Source organism: Urocitellus parryii, chromosome 2 (genome assembly GCF_045843805.1).
Source record: "Urocitellus parryii isolate mUroPar1 chromosome 2, mUroPar1.hap1, whole genome shotgun sequence".
NCBI classification, from domain to species: domain Eukaryota; kingdom Metazoa; phylum Chordata; class Mammalia; order Rodentia; family Sciuridae; genus Urocitellus; species Urocitellus parryii.
In genome coordinates, this window is record NC_135532.1 from 110,391,472 (window position 1) to 110,414,357 (window position 22,886).

A 22,886-nucleotide genomic window follows, 5' to 3' on the forward strand; every position below is an offset into this window, starting at 1 on the left:
CACCTTCCTCTTTCCCTTCCAACAACAGATGAGCAGAAAGTAATCCTTGCCTTGCCATTATAGGGATAAAATTAGATATTGCACATAAAATATTTCAGAAGTTTAAGTATTCCTCAACTTTGTACTTTCCCCCACTTACATTTCTCTACAATAAACATACGTTACCTTTTTATTAGAAACACCAATTGTGTTCCTTGAAATCATCTGCAGCAATGAGTCAGCAAGGAATGTGGGAGCCTAGGGAAGAGCTTCAAGAGGTCTCCTTTGGGGAGGGGGATCCCCTTTCTAAACACAGTAACTAGATCCTGGCATCTCTGTAATTTAGGTACTACTGATACTGTTCTCGGTTAGGCCTGAGAAAAGAGAAAACAGAAAGTAGGAGCTGTCTCTTCTAAGCACTTGCTTTCCATCCCTGTGTTAGTCCCCCCTCACTGGTGGGTCTCTAGCCCTCTCCTGGCCATATAATACCATTCATTTCTATAAATTGTCCAGGTGATGGTTGGTATGAGCATCCTGTCTTCTCTGTACTCCCCAATTTCTAAAATCACACAATGAATTGGAGAACAAGTATTTGCTTACCTTTGTTACAGAAATAACAGGAAAATCATGGTTGCTGGAAAGCTCAGATAGAAAAAGAAAAATAGTGTCGCCTCTGGCCAAATGATGAACCCATCTCAGTGACCAGCGAGGTACATTTTGTAATGAGGTGTTAAATTGCCCTTAGGTAACTGAGTCACATGGTTAATAGGGTGCAGGGAAAGTTGGAGGAGAGTTTTGTCCCTGAAGTGATAATTTCCTTCTTCCTGTCTCAAAAAGTCAGGAAAAAGGAAATTATAAAAAAATCATATTCATCTGTCCAAGTAAGTTTAAAAACCTAGGATTTTAAATTCATGTGTTTCAGTCTCATTTCTTGTCCTATGGCAGTCTCTCTGCAATTTCACCTAAGACTCACCTCAACTTTAGTCATTTCCAAGGTTAAAACTACTATAGTTCTCAAAAGCATTAGGTCCAAGAAAGGACATTTCTGTTCATGGAGCTCAGGGACTTTTCCCCTCTGCAAAATAAACAGAAAAGCAGGTATCACCTCCTCTGGAGATGCAGGAAGAGATTAGTTTGGGAGGGAAAACAAAGCAATGATGGCAATTCCAGAGACAGTGCAGGTAAGCACATTTTGTGATGTAAGATTCAACTTGAATTTTAGGTAAGGACCAAAGATACTGTTATTTCCTAGCCTTCAAATCAGACCTTCTGGCAGTACTTTGGAAACTTGCTAGGGAACCTGAAACAAAACATCTGTTCCCACTCCTTAAAACTCTCCGCTTCACCATGGGCAAAGTAATTTATGATTTGTTTTATTTTCCTACTACAACCAGTCAATATTCAAAGGATCTTGAACCTGACTTTGAAATGTTCTGCTATTCATCTTTATCCTCCACTTGTGTGTATCTATCATTCCATATTAAACCTTACTTGCTTCCAATATCAATGGATTGAAGTATTCTATTCCATTAGATAACCTTGTGAAGGTATAATACGGCAATGAGCTATGGCTCTATCATAGAACAGAAGCACCAGAAATAATCACAGATCCTTCTAGGAGCCAGAAAGCTGTGATCCCTCTCCTCACCCATCATGAGGGCCATGGCTGGAACTCCTATAGTAAAAGACAGTAGTTAACACGAGAAAAGCACAACGAATTTACTTGATCAAAGTTTTATATAACATGAAGCCTTCAGAAATGAAAATCCAAAGACCAGGGAACCTTGTCTCTTTGTATACTCAAGTTTGAAGCACGTCAATCATCTGGAAATGTGATTGGATGGAAGGGTCTGAACTGACAGCAGCAGACGAAGGAAAGGAGCCTGACATGTCCTGTCAGGCTTCTTCTCCGTCTCTGTGTAGCATTCTTTCTCCCAGACATGGGGCAGGACTCCTTGGGAAGGAGGGTCTTCAAGGAAGAAGGAAGAGAATGGCCTTTCTAGGTTTCTTGGCTGGTCTGGGGAAAAAGGGGCTCTAATTTCTATGACCTGCTTGAGGAGGAGGAATTCTGTTTCAGTGACTGCTTCTGGGTAGAAATCAGGTGGGAGATGAGCAGAGACAACTTGCTTCTTAGGCTGCTTCTGAGGCCTTCCAATCTCCTTCAGTTGATAGTACTCCGCAGGCCAAAGCACCAGACTTTGGAGTATCATTTTCTGAGCCCCAGCACCATAAAAAAATATGAAATTATGGCAGACAAGCTGAAGTAAGTAGAAACATTTCAAAACAAAACTAACCCAGCAACTGTGATGTTTTCACCTACATTGATGTATAATTTACAAGCCAGAATCTGGTGTTTCATGGTGATATGGTTTGGATGTGAGGTATCCCCCAAAAGCTAGCATTTGAGACAAAGGAAGAAGGTTCAGAGAAGAGATGATTGGGTTGTGAGAGTCTTAACCCAATCAGTGAATGAATCCCCTCATAGGGATTAACGGAGTGGTAACTGAAGTGGTGGGGTGTGGCTGGAAGGTGCAGGAATTAGGGCGTGGCTTTGGGGTATATATTTGTATCTGGCAAGAGGAGACCTCTCTTTCTGCTTTCTGATCATTATGTGAGCTGCTTCCTTCTGCCACACTCTTCTGCCTTGATGTTCTGCCTCACCTTGAGCCCCAAGGAATGGAGTTGTCCTTGTAAAGGGACTAAGACCTCTGAGACCATGAGCCCTCAAACAAAATTTTCCTCCCCTAAAATTGTTCTGGTCCGATCTTTTCGTCACAGCAGTGAAAAAGTTGACTAAAATACATGACAGTCAAGAAGATTCAGGTCCTCTGTGGATCAATTTGGACAGAACCTGCAGAACCTTGATTATTCAATACACATCAATCCTGCTATATACTTACTGAACAGAGGAGAGTTCTGAATAAGCCTGTTAGCTTCACCTAGTTTTAGTCACCTGCTTTAAAAAAAAATAATTGTACAGGTCATATAATTAAACAAAATATTCACATTAGCTTTGCTATAGATAACACCTCTGACTTATGCATGACAATGTTGCCTAAGTTGATTTTCAGGAACTAGAGGTAGCTCAAACTGGTTGAAACCATGACCTTTTTCTTGGGTTTGTACAGTATCATATAGGTGAATTTTTGGTGTCAAAGTACTAAAGCTTCACCCTCAAAACACACAGTTCACTTTCTGAGCATTTGTCCTATGAAGAGACAGGAAATTGGATTACATACGGATGGAACACCAATTCCTTCACTTTAAACCCACACCTCAGACCATCCCTGCTTCTTTATCCTGTAAGTACCCCAAAGCTCTGTCCTTGGAGAGGCAGATTTGAGGTTCTGTCTCTCTTGTCTCCATATGATCAACCAACACAGGAATGAACTCTCTTTTCCAAAAATTGCCATTTCACCATTTTGTATACTTCCTGGCAAGAAAAATGGAGGATATCACTAATGATGTGTTTTATTTGGAGATTGTAAATCAGTCTCAGGGATCCCACCATCTCTTTGTACTCTGTTGGGCTGCTGCCATTTTGCCACCAGAGTGGAAGTGTCAGTGATGTGTGATTTTGAAGGAGGTGTTGTGTTTAGTTTTCCTTGTTTATTTCATTATCAGCTTTTGAAAAAAAAAATATATATATATATATATATATATATATATATATATATATATATATATTCAGTCAGGAGACCATGAAGTAAAAAAGAGCAAAAATATTTAGAGGAGACATAGGTAGATTCCTATAAAATTGGGTATTGTCTACACTAGTTCGAGAAGGGAAAGTATTTGAAAATGACTTATTATTATTATTATTATTGTTTTGATTTTTCTAAGTTCAAGACTTCACTCTAGTGGTAATGCATCTGTCTGCCTGGGAACATGTCTGTGAACAGATCAGGTATGTTATAGAAGTCACTCAAACAGAAAGAACAAATGCATAATAGGATTATGCATCAAGACAATAGCTTCATAAACCAAGCTATTTTTTTTTTCCAAGTTCCTTATCCTCCTTCTTTAACATATCAAAAGCTCAGGACTGAGCTCCTGGAATTTTGGGTACAGAAAATTTTCTCTCCAAGTGGCAGGCAAAGAAACCAGGAGCCGTTTTGTAACTAAGCAAAGGAAGGCTTCTGGTTTAGGGTAAGTTAAGAACTTTTTTCTACATTGGAAGAATGGGAGGGAAAAGATAAAAAAAAAAAAAAAAAGGGTCAGGCAGTCAGGAATCTGGGTCTTTGGCCTAGAGAGGGAGCACATTTAAATAGGCACCATGACCTGGTGGAGGAAGTATACTGAGAAGACATACTCAAAGAAATCCCAGTTTATTTAACCTTATGGGGGAAAAAATGTGACCATATTTTGTTTATATCAGTAGTATTTTACATCATATAGGAATGTTGATGTATACTTTTATTCCTGGTAAGAGTTCCTGGATGTGGAAAATGCTAAAACAATGTGTGATTAAAAAATATTTATAGATACACTGTCACACAGACACAACTATCTTATATTACTGGTACTTTCTGTAAGTCTCCAAAGAGAAAACCATAATATCTTTTTTTTTTTTCCTTAATGCTGACTTAGTAATATTTGCTCCTGAAATGAAAAGTTTATAATGTAAGTGATATTTATAGATCAGCTTTAAAAAATGTGGGGAAAACGCAGGTTTAAAAAAAATTAATATTCCATAAGGGATTTTTAAAATGGTCTTGTGGGAAAAGGCAAGATCCTTTTCTCTTTAAATAAAAAAAGATACGGGGAGAAAAAGCCAATGTCCAACAGTTTATTGCTATTTTCAACTGGTGCCAATTCCAAGCCCAGGCATTTAGCTTATTGCCAAACCCAGGGAGCAGCACACTCAGGGGGGATTCCTGGAGCACCCAGTGAGCATAACACAGGTGTCTCATGGGTCCTTAGTGACAGCTTTCCAAAATGTAGAACGAGAACAGACCAGAGCAGAATTCCAATGCAGTTCAGTGTGCCAAGAAGTATGAAAAGAAAATGAAAACTAAGCCAAAGCATCATTGAGGAGTTTTTTTTTTTTTCTTTCAGTTTTTCACTTTATTATCATGTACAATACTGGAAGCATAAAAGGACATTGTCTACAACTTTGTTTGAACCCCGTCACCCACCCTTTCTTTCTTTTACCTAGTTCTCGTACAAGAGGACAAGGGAGCAAGGGACACAGGGGACAGCAATGCAAAGCAGAGGAAGGCTGGAAGAGAATGAAGTGTTAAAGGTTCTGTTTAAAATTCATCGGACATTCACACCCCACTTTCCGAATCAATGATCAGTGTATGTAGTACTTCAATCAAGGAAGTGAGGAAATATATTAATGGGTGTCAGAAAAAGATCACCAGGCCCCACTCCAGAGTCAACTGTCCTGTGAAATGGCAAAATACAACTGTGAAAGATAGCTCTTGGAGACGTGTGGCGTGTGCGTCTCAACGGTTTCCACTGTAAACTCCTACATAAAATATGTGGTCTTCTGGGCTGACGCCTCAATTCATAATATGCAGTTATTGTTGTTATTTCATCTGTGATAGATCTAAAGTTATATATTGATGTTAAATGAAATTCAGGTTCTGATTGTTTTTCATTTACTTTCAGAGTTTCCTTAGAAATGAAAATGAATAAATGACATTGAAATAAATGGAGTGCATGGAAGAGAAGAGATGTTCAATTAAAAATTTTCCTGGGTTTTACAAACCTTTCCTCCCTGCTACCCTATGTGGGTAGGATCCCCCCACCAAGCTTCCTTGTCACCTTGATCGGTTTAGCTCTCAGGATTTCCCTCCTGTCCACCACAGCACTGGCTTCTCGGTGGGTTCTGAGCCCATCTGAGCCCATGACTCAGTTTACAACCACAAGACTGGATCACCTGAGGGATCTGGATGGACCATGCTTGCCAAAGGATCACTATGCCTTTGACTAGGGATTTGCTACACCCTTGCTTGGAAGAGGAGAAGAAAAAAAAACATAAAAAGAAATGGCTAGTTCAAAGTCCAAATTCTTATTTTATGGATGTAAAATGTCCAGGTTGGTACAAGATTACCACAGTTTTCAGCCATATCCTGACAGTGGTTCTTTGTGACACTCAGCTTCCAAAACTGTTGTTCAACAGTGTTGTGCCAACCCCCAGGAGGAAAGGCCAGACTCACAGAAGATTGTTCATTTACAAGAAAGCAACACTATCTATGCAAATTCCAGAATTTATGTTTTCTCACAGATGCCTTGTAAGTTCAGTAATTTTGGTTACTCTACCCAGATAAGGTAATTACTTTTGATTTTGTAAGGTATATAACAATGATCTCCCATTTTGATGTTTTTCAAAAAAGTTTTAGTTATGGGAAAAAGCAAGACTGGGATCCCAACTAGAATAAGATATACTCTATGTTTATACGAATGTGTCAGCGTATACCCTACTGTCATGTATATCAAAAAAGAACAAATATAAAAGAAAAAAGGAGTGAAGAGTAGGGTAGGGGGAGACTATGGGAAAATCATAAATATAAATAAAATCCAGCTGCCACATTATGAATCCCGTGGTCTGATGCTTGCATCCAGACTATGTGGTGACCACAAATATAATTTCAGGAGAGCAAAGTGTCAATTTTTGTAATGTATGATCAAAAAAAAAACCACAATATGAGTATTTTTTCTTGTTTTGAATTGCTAAATTCTACAAAAACATGCTAATCTAATAAAACGGCTTGTACTTGTCTAATCACAAGAAATAAATAAAGCTCAAACAATTCCAAGCTATAAGGGAAGGCAGCTATTTTTAACCATAGCAGGGTGAAGTAGAAACATAATGACATCCTGTCACTATTCCCTGCCTTGTTGAAGGAGACTGTTCATTTAGTAAAGCTACAAATTTTCCATCATAAGGAATGTGTTGTTTTTTAGTTTAAAATTGTTTTTAACACAGAAGTAATTTACTACTACATTCTCATTACAAAATTCAAGTAGCACAAATGTATCTACTGTTCTGGCCCTGATGGGATCCCCTCAAACTCCAAACTTGACCTGCTTTTCCAAGAGGTAACCACTGTCAGTGTGGTGATCAACATGTAGACCCCATCTTCTCTTTTGAATAGGTATCTATGTCTCCCTGAATATTGTTTTCTACACAAATAAAATTAGACTACACAAATTCACATGGAAAATTCTCAGTGAGATCTACAATAAACATTTGTGAGTCCGCCTTGAGTGTACTCTCCTTTGCTGATTAGAAGCAACCTGATGGTTTGTTGCAGAGCCCACTACTCTTTCCTCCCTGCTACCCTATGTGGGTAGGATCCTCCCACCAAGCTTCCTTGTGACCTTGATCGGTTTAGCTCTCAGGATTTCCCTCCTGCCCACCACAGCACTGGCTTCTCAGTGGGTTCTGAGCCCATCTGAGCCCATGAATAAGGGGTGGCAAGAATGAGGACTGTGAGAAGCTACAGTAGGTGCTCCATGGTCAAGAGATTAAGTATTTCTGCAGGGTAGATCTGATTTTTGTAACTTCAAAAATAAGTAATGAAGCAGAAATTTCATTCCGTCATTGTCTCGATATGCCTATTCAAAACAGTATCACAGAGCATTAAGATACTACATTTCAGGTTCAGTGTGTTACCTGGCAGATTTCTAATTTTTTAAATATTTTTAAGCAGGACTGACAGCCCCTTATTCCCAACACACATGCACATATTTTGGCAGGTAGCCTGTGCTGCTACTTCAAAGGGAGAAGGGTATCCAACTCCTTTCATGATGTCTTTCAAGGTAAAAATGGTTGGTGAAGATGACATCTAATCAAAACTTCATTACCTCATTTGAGATGGGTTTAATGAATCAGATTCTTCTCAGTCTTTCATAACCAACATTAAACAGAAAGTTGACACAATTATTAAATGAATATTTCCCAGAAGACATCATGTTTGATTTATTGCAACCTCATGGATTTTTTTTCCCCCAGAATGCTGCCCATAGTTTTGGGGGGTGACTTTTTGTGAGTCATATTCTCCCTCTACCTTTAATCTGAGAGAGAAGAAAAGAATTTGGTACACAGAGAAGAACAAAATGAACTGCAGGCTCATACAGAATATGACCAAGTGATTCCCAGAAATAGAAAAGCCAACTCTTTCATATCCCCCTGGAAATGATCATGGTGGGAGAGGATGGGGTCTTCTTGCTTTTGGAAGAGTATTAGGCAATGCCACTCCAATACACACTGGCTTTGAAAATGTTTTTATAAGTAGTTTCAAGTGAATTTTTGTCAATAGCAGTCAGAGTGCTGATTAATGTGAAGTCCATGATTTAAAGACAAGATGTGGCTTTTTATCCTCAAGGAATGTATCATCTAATCAGAGATGGAATGGAGGATAGCAGTGCAGGGCTAGGTGTGTGCTAGCAGAAGGGAACCCTAACAGATCTACAGACCCCACCAGGGAGCTAATGCCTGAAATAGCATTGTAAGTAGGTCCTGGTATTGTGAGACTGAAGGGTGCCAGGAAGGTTCAGGCGGAGATTAGGGTGTGAAAGTGCATGGGGCTGAGAGAAAGCAGGGAGTTCATGCACACGCAAATGTATCCATTGCGTGTCTAGATTCATGGGGATGTCATGCTTGAAACAGATGAAGTTCTTGCCCTCTAGAACCTTACATTGTAGTGGTGGAAGACAGATAATAAGTTAGCAAGTCAACATAATAGTGAAGGTATTTGTAAGTGCTATAATCAAAAATAAAGGGAATTAAAGGTGATTTTCCAGTGAGATAGGAAGGATGGTTTTATACAAGCAGGTCAGGAACAGTCTCTCTAATAACACAGTACCATGAAAGTTGTAAACTATTTACTATTGCTTGTGTTTTCTTTTCACTTTGGTTCTAGGACACTTGAATTTTAGCTGGTCACACAGCCACAAGGCTAAGAGGACATTTTTCACCCTCCTTAGCCATTGGTATGGCTAATGGGACCTATGTAGGTATGACATGCAGCGCCTCCTTCGTGTTTTCTTCCCTAGTGTCCAGAAGGTGAGCCGGGTGCTGGGAGATGCAGCAGGCATCCTGCACCTCAAGACGGAAGCTGCATTTTGAAGATGCCTGGGCCACATGATTGAATGTTTGAGTCTCTAATATTATGGGAGAACATAAAAACAGTTTTCAAAGGCAGTGTGTAGGGGCTGGGGATGTGGCTCAAGCGGTAGCGCGCTTGCCTGGCATGCGTGTGGCCTGGGTTCGATCCTCAGCACCACATACAAACAAAGATGTTGTGTCCGCCGAGAACTAAAAAATAAATATTAAAAAATTCTCCCTTTCTCTCTCTCTCACTTAAAAAAAAAAGCCAGTGTGTATTGAGGTGGCATTGCCTCACACTCTCCCAAAATAACTTTTCCAAAGTTAGTTGGACCACTAACTTTCAGATTCATATGTGAAAGCAAAATAAGTTTTATTAGTAAGTCCTATTCAAGTCACTGCTATTTTGGTCTCTCTTATAGTAGCCCATTCTATATTCCAATGAATAGAAGGGACATTTGACCAGTGCCTGAAGTAAGTGAGCAACCATGAGATTTTTAAGGACAAAAACATGCCTGCTAAGTATACAGCATGAGCAATGGCCTCAAGGGGCTTGTGCTTAGATAGTTGCAATTATAGCAAGGAAGCCAGCATAAAAGGAGCAGTTTGAGCAAAAGAGAGGGTGTCAGTTGCTGAAGGGAACGGATTTATAGGGGAATTAATCGCTTAAGGTCTTGAGAGGACTGAATGACACCAAAAGGCATCCAGAACTTTTGCACAATGAATACCATGGTCCAATCTGCATTTACAAGGTAATTCTGCTGCAAGGTGGAGAACACTTAGTGGGTCAAAAATAGAAGCAGAGGTCATACCAACTGTCCAGCGATTGACACTGCGGCTTAGACAGGATAGAGAGCCGGAGATGGTGAATTTTTTTTTTTTTTTTTTAAGAATCAATAGGATTTGCTAATGGTTTGTTGTTATTAAGAGAGAAGAAGTGAGAAATGAGCTAAGGGTTTTGTTTGAGTTTTTAGATACATGGAGGTGCCCTTTATGAAGTTTGAAAACCAGGGAGAAGACAGTTTTGGGAGCTTGAAAATGAAGAGCTTGATTTTGGACACAATGCATTTGAGGTGCCCATTCAACAACCTAATAGAGATGAGAATAGGCATTTGGGAGGAAAAAACAGAGAAGTCTGGAATTTGAGAAAGAGGTCTGGGCTCCTGAGATACATTTGGAAGCATTAGCATTTAGATAGGATTTAAATGCATGAGGCATATGAAATCATCAAGAGACTGAGGGTAGATAGAAAAGAACAGAGGTCTGGGGACACACACCTGTCCCACACACTGTCACTTGGTGACAATGAGGGGCTGGTAAAACAAAAGGCAAGCCCTAAATAATCCTGAGAAGGAGCAGCCACATCAGGAGGAGGAGGAGAACCAGGAGAGAGTCAAGTCTATGGAGCCAAAGAAAGGAAGAGTTTTACAAAAGTTGTCAACTGTAGGTACATGGAGTAGGTGATGAATGGAGGAGGGAACTTCGATTATTGGTTTTTAACATGTGGAGAACATTAAAGACCCTGACAGGAGCAAGGTAGGTGCCCTGAAAACTGAAAACTGAAATGAAGTGGGTCAGGCAACAACCCGCCTGGGGTGTGAGTTGTGGGGCTTATTTTTGTTCCCAGTTATCATTAAGAATTATTTTGTATGGCAATTTATAGAGGAATTATTTTATTAAAATTTGATTTTTGTGCTCATGAAAAACGAACCAGTGAGGAAAATGCAAATAATTTGGGAAAAAGAGGAGACTACTCTAGCAGCTAGGCCCCCGACAAGGGAAGAGGACTTTGGCATACTTTTGGTGGAGCTGGCTATATAACAAGAACATCTCCAGTGAAGACAGGAAGGGAGGTGGACCACTGGGTGGAGATGTGCATAGGTTAGCTGTCTTCTGATGGGAGCTGTCTTCTGTTCAGCTAAAAATAAAGCAAATCAAAGAGGACATGAGTGTTAAAATGCATCGAAACTGAGAATTTCATGAAAATAACATAACCAAACGTGAACATCAGGTCCCATGACATTCCACACAACTTGTGAAAGTCATTTGATTTCCTTAGCTGACATCTGAGTTTTTAAAAGTGGATTCTCTGATCCTCTCTCTCTCTCTCATACACATACATACACACACACACACACACACACACACAGCCACTCACACACACAAACACACCACTTCCTCATTATGTGCCAATTAATACATGATCCAAAGTCAGATAATCTGATACCAGTGTTTATTGATTGTGATGTAGTGTGGAAAGTGATTATATGCTGAGCTTCCATTTCATTTGAAAAGTGGAGATAATATTATATTTACATGTAAAACATGAACACAGATCTATCTATACCAATGACTCGTAGATATCTCCATTTGATTTCTTATAGACATCCCAGAAGATAAAATTGAAATGATTTCTTCTTTAGTTTAGCTACTGTATTTCAATAGACACAATTACAGAGAAGTTACCCAACTCATCTACCTCACGATATTTAACATACACCTTTCCTTTAATTCCTTCCCATTTCGAGTTCAGTTGACCAACAAGTCCTGAAAATTCTAACCAGTGAATGTGTCAGTTTACATAATTTATGGTTCTGATATCTTGAGTGTAGATCTTTGTAAACAAAGTAGCTTGAGTACATATACTTTTCTTAGGATTTTTAAGTTTAGTTCTTAATATTTGTTGTTGTTGTATTCTAATTTTTTCTCAATTGTGTTTGTTGTTGTGTTCTAATTTTTTCTTCTTCCATAAGGTTTTGTTTTATTTTCTTGGACTTAAATAAATTTTCCAACCATCTTGGCATTTCTTGCTTCACTGTTTTGCCCATAGTTTCAAACCTTTTTCATTAAATATTAATCCACTGAATATGTACCAATATATACTAATGTTTACTAAATGTCAAATATCTTAGGCTTTGTCAAACTTGTAGAGTACTGACCTTCAACTTTGGAAATGTGTTTCTGCATCTGGATTTCTGGCTTGTCCCTGCTTTTGAATAATGAGTCACATAGCCTTATGAGTAATTGGATCGTTGGTGCAATTAGAACTTTTCCCTGTATTATAATTTATAGCATGGCTGAATTGAGCAACGCGTAATGAGTCATTTTACTGAGGCTTTTAAGGAAGTTATTTCTGAAGGTCTGCCTAAAAGGCTAAAATATGTCTGAATTAAAAAGAATGACAGGCTGCAATCAAGACTGTAAAATAAAGGTGCTCAGTAAGCAGCCCTATTACAATCAAAAAGCGAAGGAAACGGATCTCTGTCTTGTGTGCAGAGGCAAAGGAAATGATGAATACCTTAGGTAACTCATTCTGTGCAAAATCAATCTTTCACTGTCAATTTTAAATGAACTAATTTGTTCACAAATCTGCTCAGTCAGTTTGGAAGCATACTCTGTTCCTTCATATTAGCAAATCCTTTAATCTTGACTAGTCCACTGAGTAAGAAATCTAGAAATGTGTTAATATGATTGGACATATGTAGGAGGATAAGAATTGATTCTTTTAATTAGTGTCTGCTCAAGTTAGAGTCCCTTTCTTGGCTGAACTATTGACCTACTAATATATCAAGAGATTATGTTATGACTAACATAGACCCAAAGTTCTGTTTAACTCTTTCTTTATTGGCCAATATTGCAGCAAATTTCCCAGAGACTAAATCATTTCTTTCTTTAACAAGGAGTGTTGGTTTTAGATTTTACATGGAAAGTAGCAAAGAAACGAATCTCTGAACATTAATTCTTTACACTACAACATATCTACCAATGGTCCATTGATACATGTCTCTCTTACTATTTGAAAAATCTAAATTCATCTACAAGTTTGTCACCTATTAAATGAAAAGATGTCCAACACCCTTTTTCATGAACTTTGCTTTTATATAATTAAAAATAACATGCAAATTTCCTTAAATGATGTTAGAGAATAACACAAGAAGAAACTCTACTGTATGAATATGTGATTTTTATTATGAGATATGGAAATAAGATACTGTAAGTATTATGACTCTTTTCTGCTATTTTACATATATTGGCAGTTACTGAACAGTGACATGCATTTCCATATAGAAAAGAACAATATAAAGATTCTGTGTAAAATAAATGAGTATAAAACAAAGATACAATTTAAACTTATTTTGTTTTTGTTTAAATGCCTTCATAAAATGCATTATTTTTCTAAATTTATTTTTTGCTCACAGGTACTAATTTTGCATGTTAGTGGGGTTCAGTGTAATGTCCATATATGCAAATGGCACTCACTGATCAAATCCTAACCACCTTCCTCTCTGCCCTTCTCAATCTATAGTAATCATGGGACAGAGTGTACTTAGCATGTATGAGGTCCTGTGTTTGATCCCCAAAAATGCCAAAGCAATTTTTAAAAGGCAAAGAAAAAAAGTATGTTCTTAAATGAATGACCTTTGTCTTTGTTAAAAGACAAAACAATTGTTGAGAATTATGAACTATATGCACATCTTATGGTATTTTGACAGAATTATATTAAAAGATAATCTCAGGGCTGGGTCTGTAGCTCTGTGTAGAGTGTTTGCTTAGTATGCACAAAGCCCTGGGTTTCATCCCCCACACTGATTAAAAAACAAAGATAATCTTTTATGAATGTTATCAGTTTGATAATTTCAAACTGATAAATGTAGTTTTTACTACATTTCCTACCCTTTAAACACAGAGCATAAACATGGTATTTAGCAAGTAATCCAAGAGAAGCTACATTCATGTATTTCCCATACAGTATGAGGGGAGAGGTTGAATTTCAATTTGCTGAGCAAATATTCATTTTACCTCTTCGAAGTGCAACATCCCGTAGCAGGCTCTTTGTAGGACTTCAAAAGCTGTCAGACATAGTCCTTGACTTGAAGGGAATTCTAATTTGGACTTGACACCTAGAAGCTATGGTTACTTGATTGTGAAAACTGGGTAGGCTTTCTGCCATAGTCTTCCCCATTTCATTGTGGTAACTCCCTTTTCCAGAGGATCAGACCAAAAATCTCTGGGATCATCTTTACTTTCATTCCGTCCCTCTCACTCCACACTCAGTTTGGTAGATATAAAATTGCCTTTATCTTTTCCCAGAGTCAAAGTGGCTCCCTCACTGGTCCCAACTACCTCCATCCCTCTCTCGGATACTATTGCCTCATCTATTTTCCTTGCTCCTACCTCTGCCCTTTCCCAACCTCTCCCAACGTATTTCAGAGTGGTCTCTTAAGCCAGATCCTACCACCCATGTATCTGCTCAAAACATTTTAAGATTGTATGTCACACATCAAATGGCTAAGCTATTGGAACAATGCCTTACAACGTCCTCAAAGAACCTGCTGCCTTCCATCCTATGACCTGATCCCAGTTTCCTGTCTCTCTGCTTCTGTTGGCCCCACCGGCTGCCTCGGGCACTGATGCTGCTGCACTAGGGCTGGGCACCTGCTCTTCCTTATGCCTGGGAGGCCCTCCCCCAGGCAGTCATGTGATTTACACTGACTCCTCCTTCCTGGCTGCTCAGATGTCTCAATCCCAGTGAGGTCAGCCATGACACCCAGACTTAAAGCTGCAAACTTTGCCCTCACAATTCAAAGCTCCCTTGTCTTTTCCATTATTTTTGTTAGTACTTACATATTTTTAGAATACTACATGGATTCTTATTTCTTATATTTTTTGTCTGTTTCTCTAGAGTCTCTATTTTGTGTGTTGATGGTATTCTAAGCCCCTAAATTCATGCATGGTACATAGTTATGTTCAGTATGAACCTGCTGAATTTTAAAAAGGGTTAAATTTTGCACTAGTTTGTGGTTTGAGTATAAAATAGTTACTTACAGTTCTCAAGAATGTGACTAGCTTGTCTTAATTATTCTATTGCATTATCTTAGTATTTAGCTTCTCTTCCTTATTTTTAAAGCCATGTTATAGATTTCTCCATAAAACATCAATCTGACTGCTCATGTCTCTAATAACATGAAACACGATGCTGTAAGATCAACCAACATCTCACTGTTTTCTTGTATTGCTCACCTGATCTCTTCATTTGTGGTTATATACTGAACTCTGCAACTCTTTTTATTCGGTTGTTTAATAATAGCTGATGTTCCTATGTCTCAGTTTTGAAGAGTCTTGAAATAAAAGCCAATGAACAAATCTTATTTCCAAATCCAGATTTCCTATTTGTTCAAGATATGTGATTAAAAAAAAGAAAAACTCAACTATTTTTTAAAATTTCCTTTAGCATCTCATTTAACTGCTAAGCCATACTTTAGCAACTGTACTCTACCTGTTGTAATTGCTTTTGGTTACTCTTCCTTACATTTAGACACTTCATGGGTGCTAAATAAACACTTGTAGAATAATTAATTGAATTTGATATGTTTCCCTTTGAGTGATGGTGAATTCATCCACTGTGTTGAGAGGTACCAACTGGAAGAACAAGGTGGTCTGGTTATTGACCATTCTTTGTATCAGTGAGCTTTTCTAGCTTATTTTACTATTATACGTTGGCACTAATGTAATATATAAATATGCCAACATTTTTAAAATCGTGATTTATAATTATGTGACAAGGCTGATCTATCTTGCAAATTTCAAATGGCATTTGCCAACAGGTTCTGATGGTGAGGCTCTGAAGGAACAGGTACTTTGTGCATTGCTGGTGGTAATGCAAATGATACCACCCAGAAAGAAAGGCTTTTGATAATCTCTCAAAAATTACATAGACTCAGAACCTGAGGCCCAATTCTCTAAAAGTAGTTCCTGAAACAAGGATTAAAATGGTATCCAAAGGTTCAGTTCAGGCCGTTTTCAGTTTCCACCTGATTTCATAGGGTGCCTGGGGCTTGCGGGATGCTTTCTCACTTGGAGAGCAGTCCATCATTGGCTCATGGCCAATCTGGAAAGGATGCAGATTCCTAGGTACCTATGGCAGTCTGACCAGATCAGGAGAGACTGCACCAGAACCCCAGAGCAGCCCTCCCGCGACAGTCGCAGGACTCACAGAGGCTGAGGAAGGAGTGTTCAGACCCAGGAAGAAGGCAGGTCCCGAGGGAGCATACATGGGCCTGCTTAGGCAAGTATTCCAAAGGTGTCCTGGAACAAATGCCAAATGATGATTCCCCATGTTCATGGGACCAAAGAAATAGAACCAACTAAGGCATCAATAAACAGACTTCTTGATACATGCATATGTTAGTGACCATTAGAACTACAAAACGGATGAGGATATCTGGATCTATGATACCGCATTTTATCCAAGCTAAGTGAAAATAGCAAGCATGCCAATTTTTAACCCAAGAGAGTGGCAGAAAGATGACTATGTAGAATATTTTCTCATATCGGAAAAGTAAATAATAGAAAAGTATCTCCCAAATGAATAGTGATGTTTGCTTTAGGGGCAGCAAAGAAAGGAAGAGACAGGAGAAATTTAGAACTCTGTGAGTGCACTTTGCTATAGAAACGTGTAAACGCTCCACATGGTAAAAACACGAACTTAAACGCAAAACATCCCTAAAATTGAAGAACAACTGAAATAAGTGAGTCCACCTTTGTCTCAATTGGAGGAAAAATCACAAAGAGAACAATTCATTGCTTCAAGAGCCTTTGAAAGACAATACTTTGAGTGGATGTCCTTAGCATATTATTTACTTATTCATTTATTTTTTGGTACCAGGACCAACCCCAGGGCTTCACACATGCTAGGCAAGAACTCTACCACTAAGGGACACCCCTGGCTCCAGTACATCATATTTAAAATACTTTAAAAATCTTAAATTGTATTAATATTCTTAATTTTAACAGTAGCATTCATATTTTAGTTTCAAACTTATAGGTATATTTAAGAAAAAAAGGAAATATGAAATTATTTTAATATCACTGGAAACCATGCATTGTGAGATTAGAAAAGATAAAGTTATAAAATCAGAGAGGCTCAGTAAATCTCCTTGCCTTTAAATTTATAATACCAGTATCAATTTAAATTTATTATATATAAAAAAGACTTTCAACAGATTAATACCTTTTTTTTGATGTTGTAGAAGAAGGCTTTTAACATCATTAGTCATTTGAGAAAGGTAAATTAAAGGCACAATGAAAAACCACTTTTATCAGAGTGGCAGTGAATAAAAAGACAGACAATAACAAGGATTGGAATGGATGAGGAGAAATTGGAAATCTAACCCACTCCAGGTAGAAGTGTAAAATGGACAGTCACTTTGGAAATATATACTGAAAAACAAGCCATGAAAACCATAGCAGTGAGTAGACCCAGCACACAGGTTTTGGTCTCTAAATATCATTTGCCAATGAAACCAATCAGGATTCAGGGTTCTTTGAAGAAATGATCCATTCTGGAGCTGAACCAGGGAAACTCCAAACAAGGAGTAGATATTTGTTATAATAGAAAGGAAGCCCTCAATGGTTACTGAACAAGCAGATGTCAAAAGAACAAGGATAAGGAGTCAATTTGAAAGTGCTTCCATTGGCATCAACAGGGGCAAGGAATTAAGGCTGAAGTTGAGGAAACTCAACAAATACAGAAATGACTCTAGACTCTTCCATGTAATGCTTAGAAAAATCCTAGTTTATCTTCTTGAAGAAATTGACAAGACATTCCTAAATTTCTTAAAGGAAATGAGGTTTAAAACAGCCAAAACAATCTTGAAAAAGAAGACCATAGTAAAAAATAGTAAAAACTATTTACCACTTGTCAACTTAGCCTAAATGATATTTATGATATAATTGTATACTTTTTTTGATGGATTGTATACTTTTTGATTTCAAAAGTTATTACAAAATTATGGTAATAAAGACACTGTGGTATGGGAAAAAATGATAAGAATTATGTGTCAATGGAATTAGAATTGTAGGTCAAGAAATAAACATAAACATTTGTAACCAGTTAACTTTTGACCAAGAGGCCAAGACAACTCAGAGGAGAAAGAATGTCTTTTCATTAAATGATAGTGGGACAACTGGATGACCATAGAGAAATCATTCATCTGATAGGGGTTGTGTGTTCAGAATTCACAATTAACTATTCTTTTTTTAAACACTTTTTAAAATTTTTTAGTTGTAGATGGACACAGTACCTTTATTTTGTTTGTTTATTTTTATGTGGTGCGAAGGATCAAACCCAGTGCCTCGCACTTACTAGGAGAGCACTGTACTGCTAGGCCATAACCCCAACCCCTATAATTAACTCTAAAATGGTATTCAAAAAGCAACCAATCCAATTATTAGACAAAATATTTTTTCCACAGGAGATATATAAATCAGTAATAAGCACATACAAAAAAATTTTTCAACATCATTAGTCATTTCGGAAAGGTATATTAAAATCCAAGGCCAAATATGACCCAGTTGAGAGGCTATGGTAGAAAAGGCAGACAGCAATAAGCTTGGGCATGGATACAGAGAAACTGGAAATCGAATTCATTGCTGGTGGCAGAGTCAAGTGGGCAGCCACTTTGGAAAACAGTTTGGCAGTTCTTCAAAGTGTTGAACACAGTTACCATATGACTGAAGAATTCCACACTAGTAATATACTCATAATGAATGAAAATACATGTCCACCCAATAACCCGTACATGGAGGTTCATGTTAGCCTTATTGATAAGAGACGAAAAGCAGAAAAATTCAAATGATTACCAACAATCCCATTTATAGGCAATGTTCAGAGTAGGTAAATCTGTACAGTCTGAAAGCAGATTAGCATTGCTGAGGCTGAAGTTGGGTTTTGGAGAATTATTGATCCCTAATAGGCAAAAATTTCTTTCTGGGATTATGAAAATATTCTAGAGTGGGATTAGGGCAATGGTTGTACAACTCTGCAAACACCCTGTGATCCATAGAACTGTGTTCTTTAAGAAAAGATGCTTAAAATGCACATGAAATAATTGCTATTGAGAATTGCTAAGGTACCAGCTTACCATTGCAAAAATTTATAAGACAAAATAGTAAAAATTATTTACCACCTGTCAACTTAGCCTAAGTGATATTTATGAAGTAATTTCTGTGAGACGTAGCTTGCAAATTCTTTATACAAAGCCTAAAGTATTAAAAAGTTGCAGGCTATCATTTAATAGTGTTTCTCACAGTGCATACTATTAAAAATCAAAGGTCAGTAAAGTTTGTTTTATGTATGACATGCATTTCTAATGTTATAAATAATGTTTACATTTTTCTCCATAAATTTATATTTTCCCCACTCTGAATGTTCCTGTTTGGTTTCTTTGCTTAATAATTCATGGATTCAATCACTCCTAGGAAATATTAAGACTACTGGAAAAATTTTTCAATGCTAACTAGAAACCAATTTGTTGCAAATAAACAACTCATGGAACGATTCCTTCCCCTTAAAAATAACGTTTATTTTACACCTGAAATATTCAGTACAATACTTCTTAATGGTCATGAAGATCAATTAACACCAGTAAAATATCTTCATGTCATTTCCAAATACATACATACCTTAGGCGGAATAAAAAGTAAATTTCAGTTTATGCTAGAAGTGAAGAAAACATAAAATGATGGTCTTAGTGATGGATATGGTATAAAAATGAGCAGAAATTAGAACTCTGTGGACCTTCTCTTAAACTTTTGCTCAGAGACATATAGCTTTAGTAAAATAATATCTTTTTTGCAAGAAAGCACACATGCACGTGTATGGGAACACACACACACACACACACACACACACACACACACACACATGTTTAGATGGATTTCAGGCCACTATTTGACTTCCAGAGCCAGTTCTAAAATTTTCATCTTGAGGCTGCAAAATCCCTGTTTCCATTTTGTTTTCACAGGAAAACAGTGCAAGGGCTTTCCTGGCAAGAAGTGGAATTGGTCAGGGCATCTGCTGTCCCCAGGAGCTGTCTTGCTGAGACTCGTCAGTCCTCTGTGCCTTGTGCACTGATGCTGCAGACTCCCCCCGACCAGATCCTCGTCACTGCCAGGCTCTCCCCGTCATGGGGAGTTACACTGGCAACTGATCCTCATGCTCACCCTGTTGTGAAGGCATTCCAATTTTTAATCGCTACATGACTTGTCAGATTGAATATGAACCACATGTCTAGAATACACCCTCTCTAACAATGAAAATGCCAAAAAAAAAAAAAAATGGGGAATTTAGGGACATGTCCCCTATCATACACATTCTGAAACTAAGTTTGAGAAAGATCTTTAACTGCAAATGATGTGTACATTTTGAGAAATTACATTGTTATTTACTTAATTTTCACAATAAAGGCCTATATTGTTCAAAGCAAGTGCATGCACTTTCTGAATTTTTCTAAAGTCCCGGTGGACTTGCAGAGTACATTTCCACCATGGAAAAAATCCATCTCCCATGATTAGAGAAGAAAGCAGCCAAACTTTAGTTCCAGATTTGAATACCACACCTGTCACTTCCTTACCTACTGAGAGACCTTCTCATCTTGCCTAAATTTAGTTAAAAATGCTAAAGCATATTTTAAGAATTCTTCTTAAACTCTAAATGATGAACTTTATTTTACCAAGAATGCTACTCAAATCACAGTCTCAGTTATGTTTCCTCAAATTTCCAGATTTGGAATTGCCACACAATTGAGAACTAAGATAAAAACTGAACATAAACTTTTTTATTATTTAAAAGTTGATTTTTTACTTGCATTTACATAGATATTGACCCTACTTTTTGAATGTGTTTTGAAGAGATGTATGTACCACGTGCTGCTATTTAGTGGATTCCAAGAAAGTTTGTGGTGCAAGATAGCCATATTGACCAAGAGACACACCAGACATTGTGAAACTGATCTAATACATGTGCACAATAGTGGCAGATAACTGATGTTAATTATGTAGCAAGTCTCAGCATTTTATTGAAATCTGATAAAAGCTAAAACAGTCTTGGAGCCCCTAAGTTAAATGAATACCTTGGTAACAAGACACATCTATATCTTGAATAATTCACAAAAATATTCCACTTCTATCTTGTTTTCTCAGAATAATTTTTGAAGTATTAATTCAAGTGTTATCTTAGGTTTTTATGTCACAATGCCTACAGACAGCAGAAAGCTGTCTTAAAATAGCACCTGGTTTTTACATGTATCATGCAAAGCGTAGGCTAAACAATCAAACCTTGGAGAAGGCCCTTCATGAGTAACAGTCCCCAACACAAGGCCTTCTGTCTTGTCACTGAATGTCCCAGTCCCCTGGATTGGAAGGTGTTTTCATGATTCTTAGTATCCAGACTTCCATGAATCTCTTTTGGAATTACCAAGTGGGTCTCATCTGCATACAGAAGCTCAGCACTTCTTTATCTTTTAATTTGAAAGCCAAGAAAACTCTATCTACCATTTTCCCTTCTACTTATTGTAAGGCAGTCCTGGACCAAAGCATATTTTGAAACAGAAATCAAAGCGTGCATTTTTAAATACCAAAACTCACTTAGAACTTCAGAGTTGACTAAGTCAAGGCTTTTACAAAACATCTACATCAAAATCAAGAATCAATAAATGGGATGGATTCAAACTAAAAAGCTTCTTCACAGCAAAGGAAACAATCAAGAACATGAAGAGAGAGCCTACGGATGGGAGAAAATCTTTATCAGCTGCAAGTCAGATAGAGCATTAATCTCCAGGATATAGAAAGAACTCAAAAAATTTCACACACACACACACACACACACACACACACACCACACAAAACCCACAAAACCCACACCAAATAACTCAGTCAATAAGTGGGCAAAGAAACTGAATAGGCACTTCACAGAAGAAGAAATTCAATTGGTCAACAAATATATGAAAAAAAAAAAGGTTCAACATTTCTAGCAATTAGAGAAATGCAAATCAAAATGACTCTAAGATTTTAATCTCACTTCAATGAAAATGGCAATTATCAAGAATACAAATCACAATAAATTTTGGTGAGGATGTGGGGAAAAAGGTACACTTGTTTATTGTTGGTGGGACTGTAAATTGGTACAACTGTTATGGGCTGATTTGAAAATTAAGTTGGGTGGATCCCATTCTGCTCAGACATCTCCCCTGTGCAGAATTGGACCCCTCTTTCCACATGAGCCTACTCACATAGAAGATGACATCTCCACCCTCACCCATCCCACCCTGACCACAATGTCTTCAAACTATGGAGCAGATGTTAGCTTACTTCCTGAGTATGTACAGAAGGTAACAATTCTGAGAACTTGGTGACACTTTATGAAATGTGTCTTATGATTGTGCTTGTCTCTCCTGCCCCCTCCTGTGTGGTATTTTGATTTTTAAAGCTTGCTTTCCACCTGCACTCTTTGTCTTGGCCTGTAGAACTGTCTGCTGTTTGCTCTCTTGGCCCTGGCCAGGATGAATCCTTTGTCTTTATTTTTAAAAAGACTCAGAATTTTATTTGGGATTTTGGAATAGTGCTTTAAAACAACCACCCTGGAAAGCAGTAAGGAGATTCCTCAGAAAACTTGGAATGGAACCACCATATGATTCCATTCTCCTACTCCTCAGCATATACCCCAAAGACTTAAAATCAGCATACTATAGTGACACAGCCACATCAATGTTTATCACTGCTCAATTCACCAGAGCTAAGCTATGGAACCAACCTAGGTGGCTTTCAACAGACGAATGCATAATGAAAGTATGGTACATATACATAATAGAATATTACTTGGCCTTAAAGAAGAATGAAGTTATGGCATTTGTCGGTAAATGGATGGAACTGGAGAATATTATGCTAAATGAAAAAAGTGAATCTCCCCCAAAATGAAAAATGAATGTTCTCTCTGATATGTGGATATTGATTCACAATAGGGGTATGGAGGGTGTGAGGAGTGGGGAAAAGAAGGGAAATACACTGG

General features: G+C 37.7%; 1 pseudogene; it reads left to right on the top strand.

Moving 5' to 3' along the window:
- The first annotated feature begins 5,906 nt into the window (after positions 1 to 5,906).
- On the top strand, positions 5,907 to 9,061 carry LOC113195181 (small ribosomal subunit protein eS27-like pseudogene; annotated as a pseudogene).
- Positions 9,062 to 22,886: the final 13,825 nt, after the last annotated feature.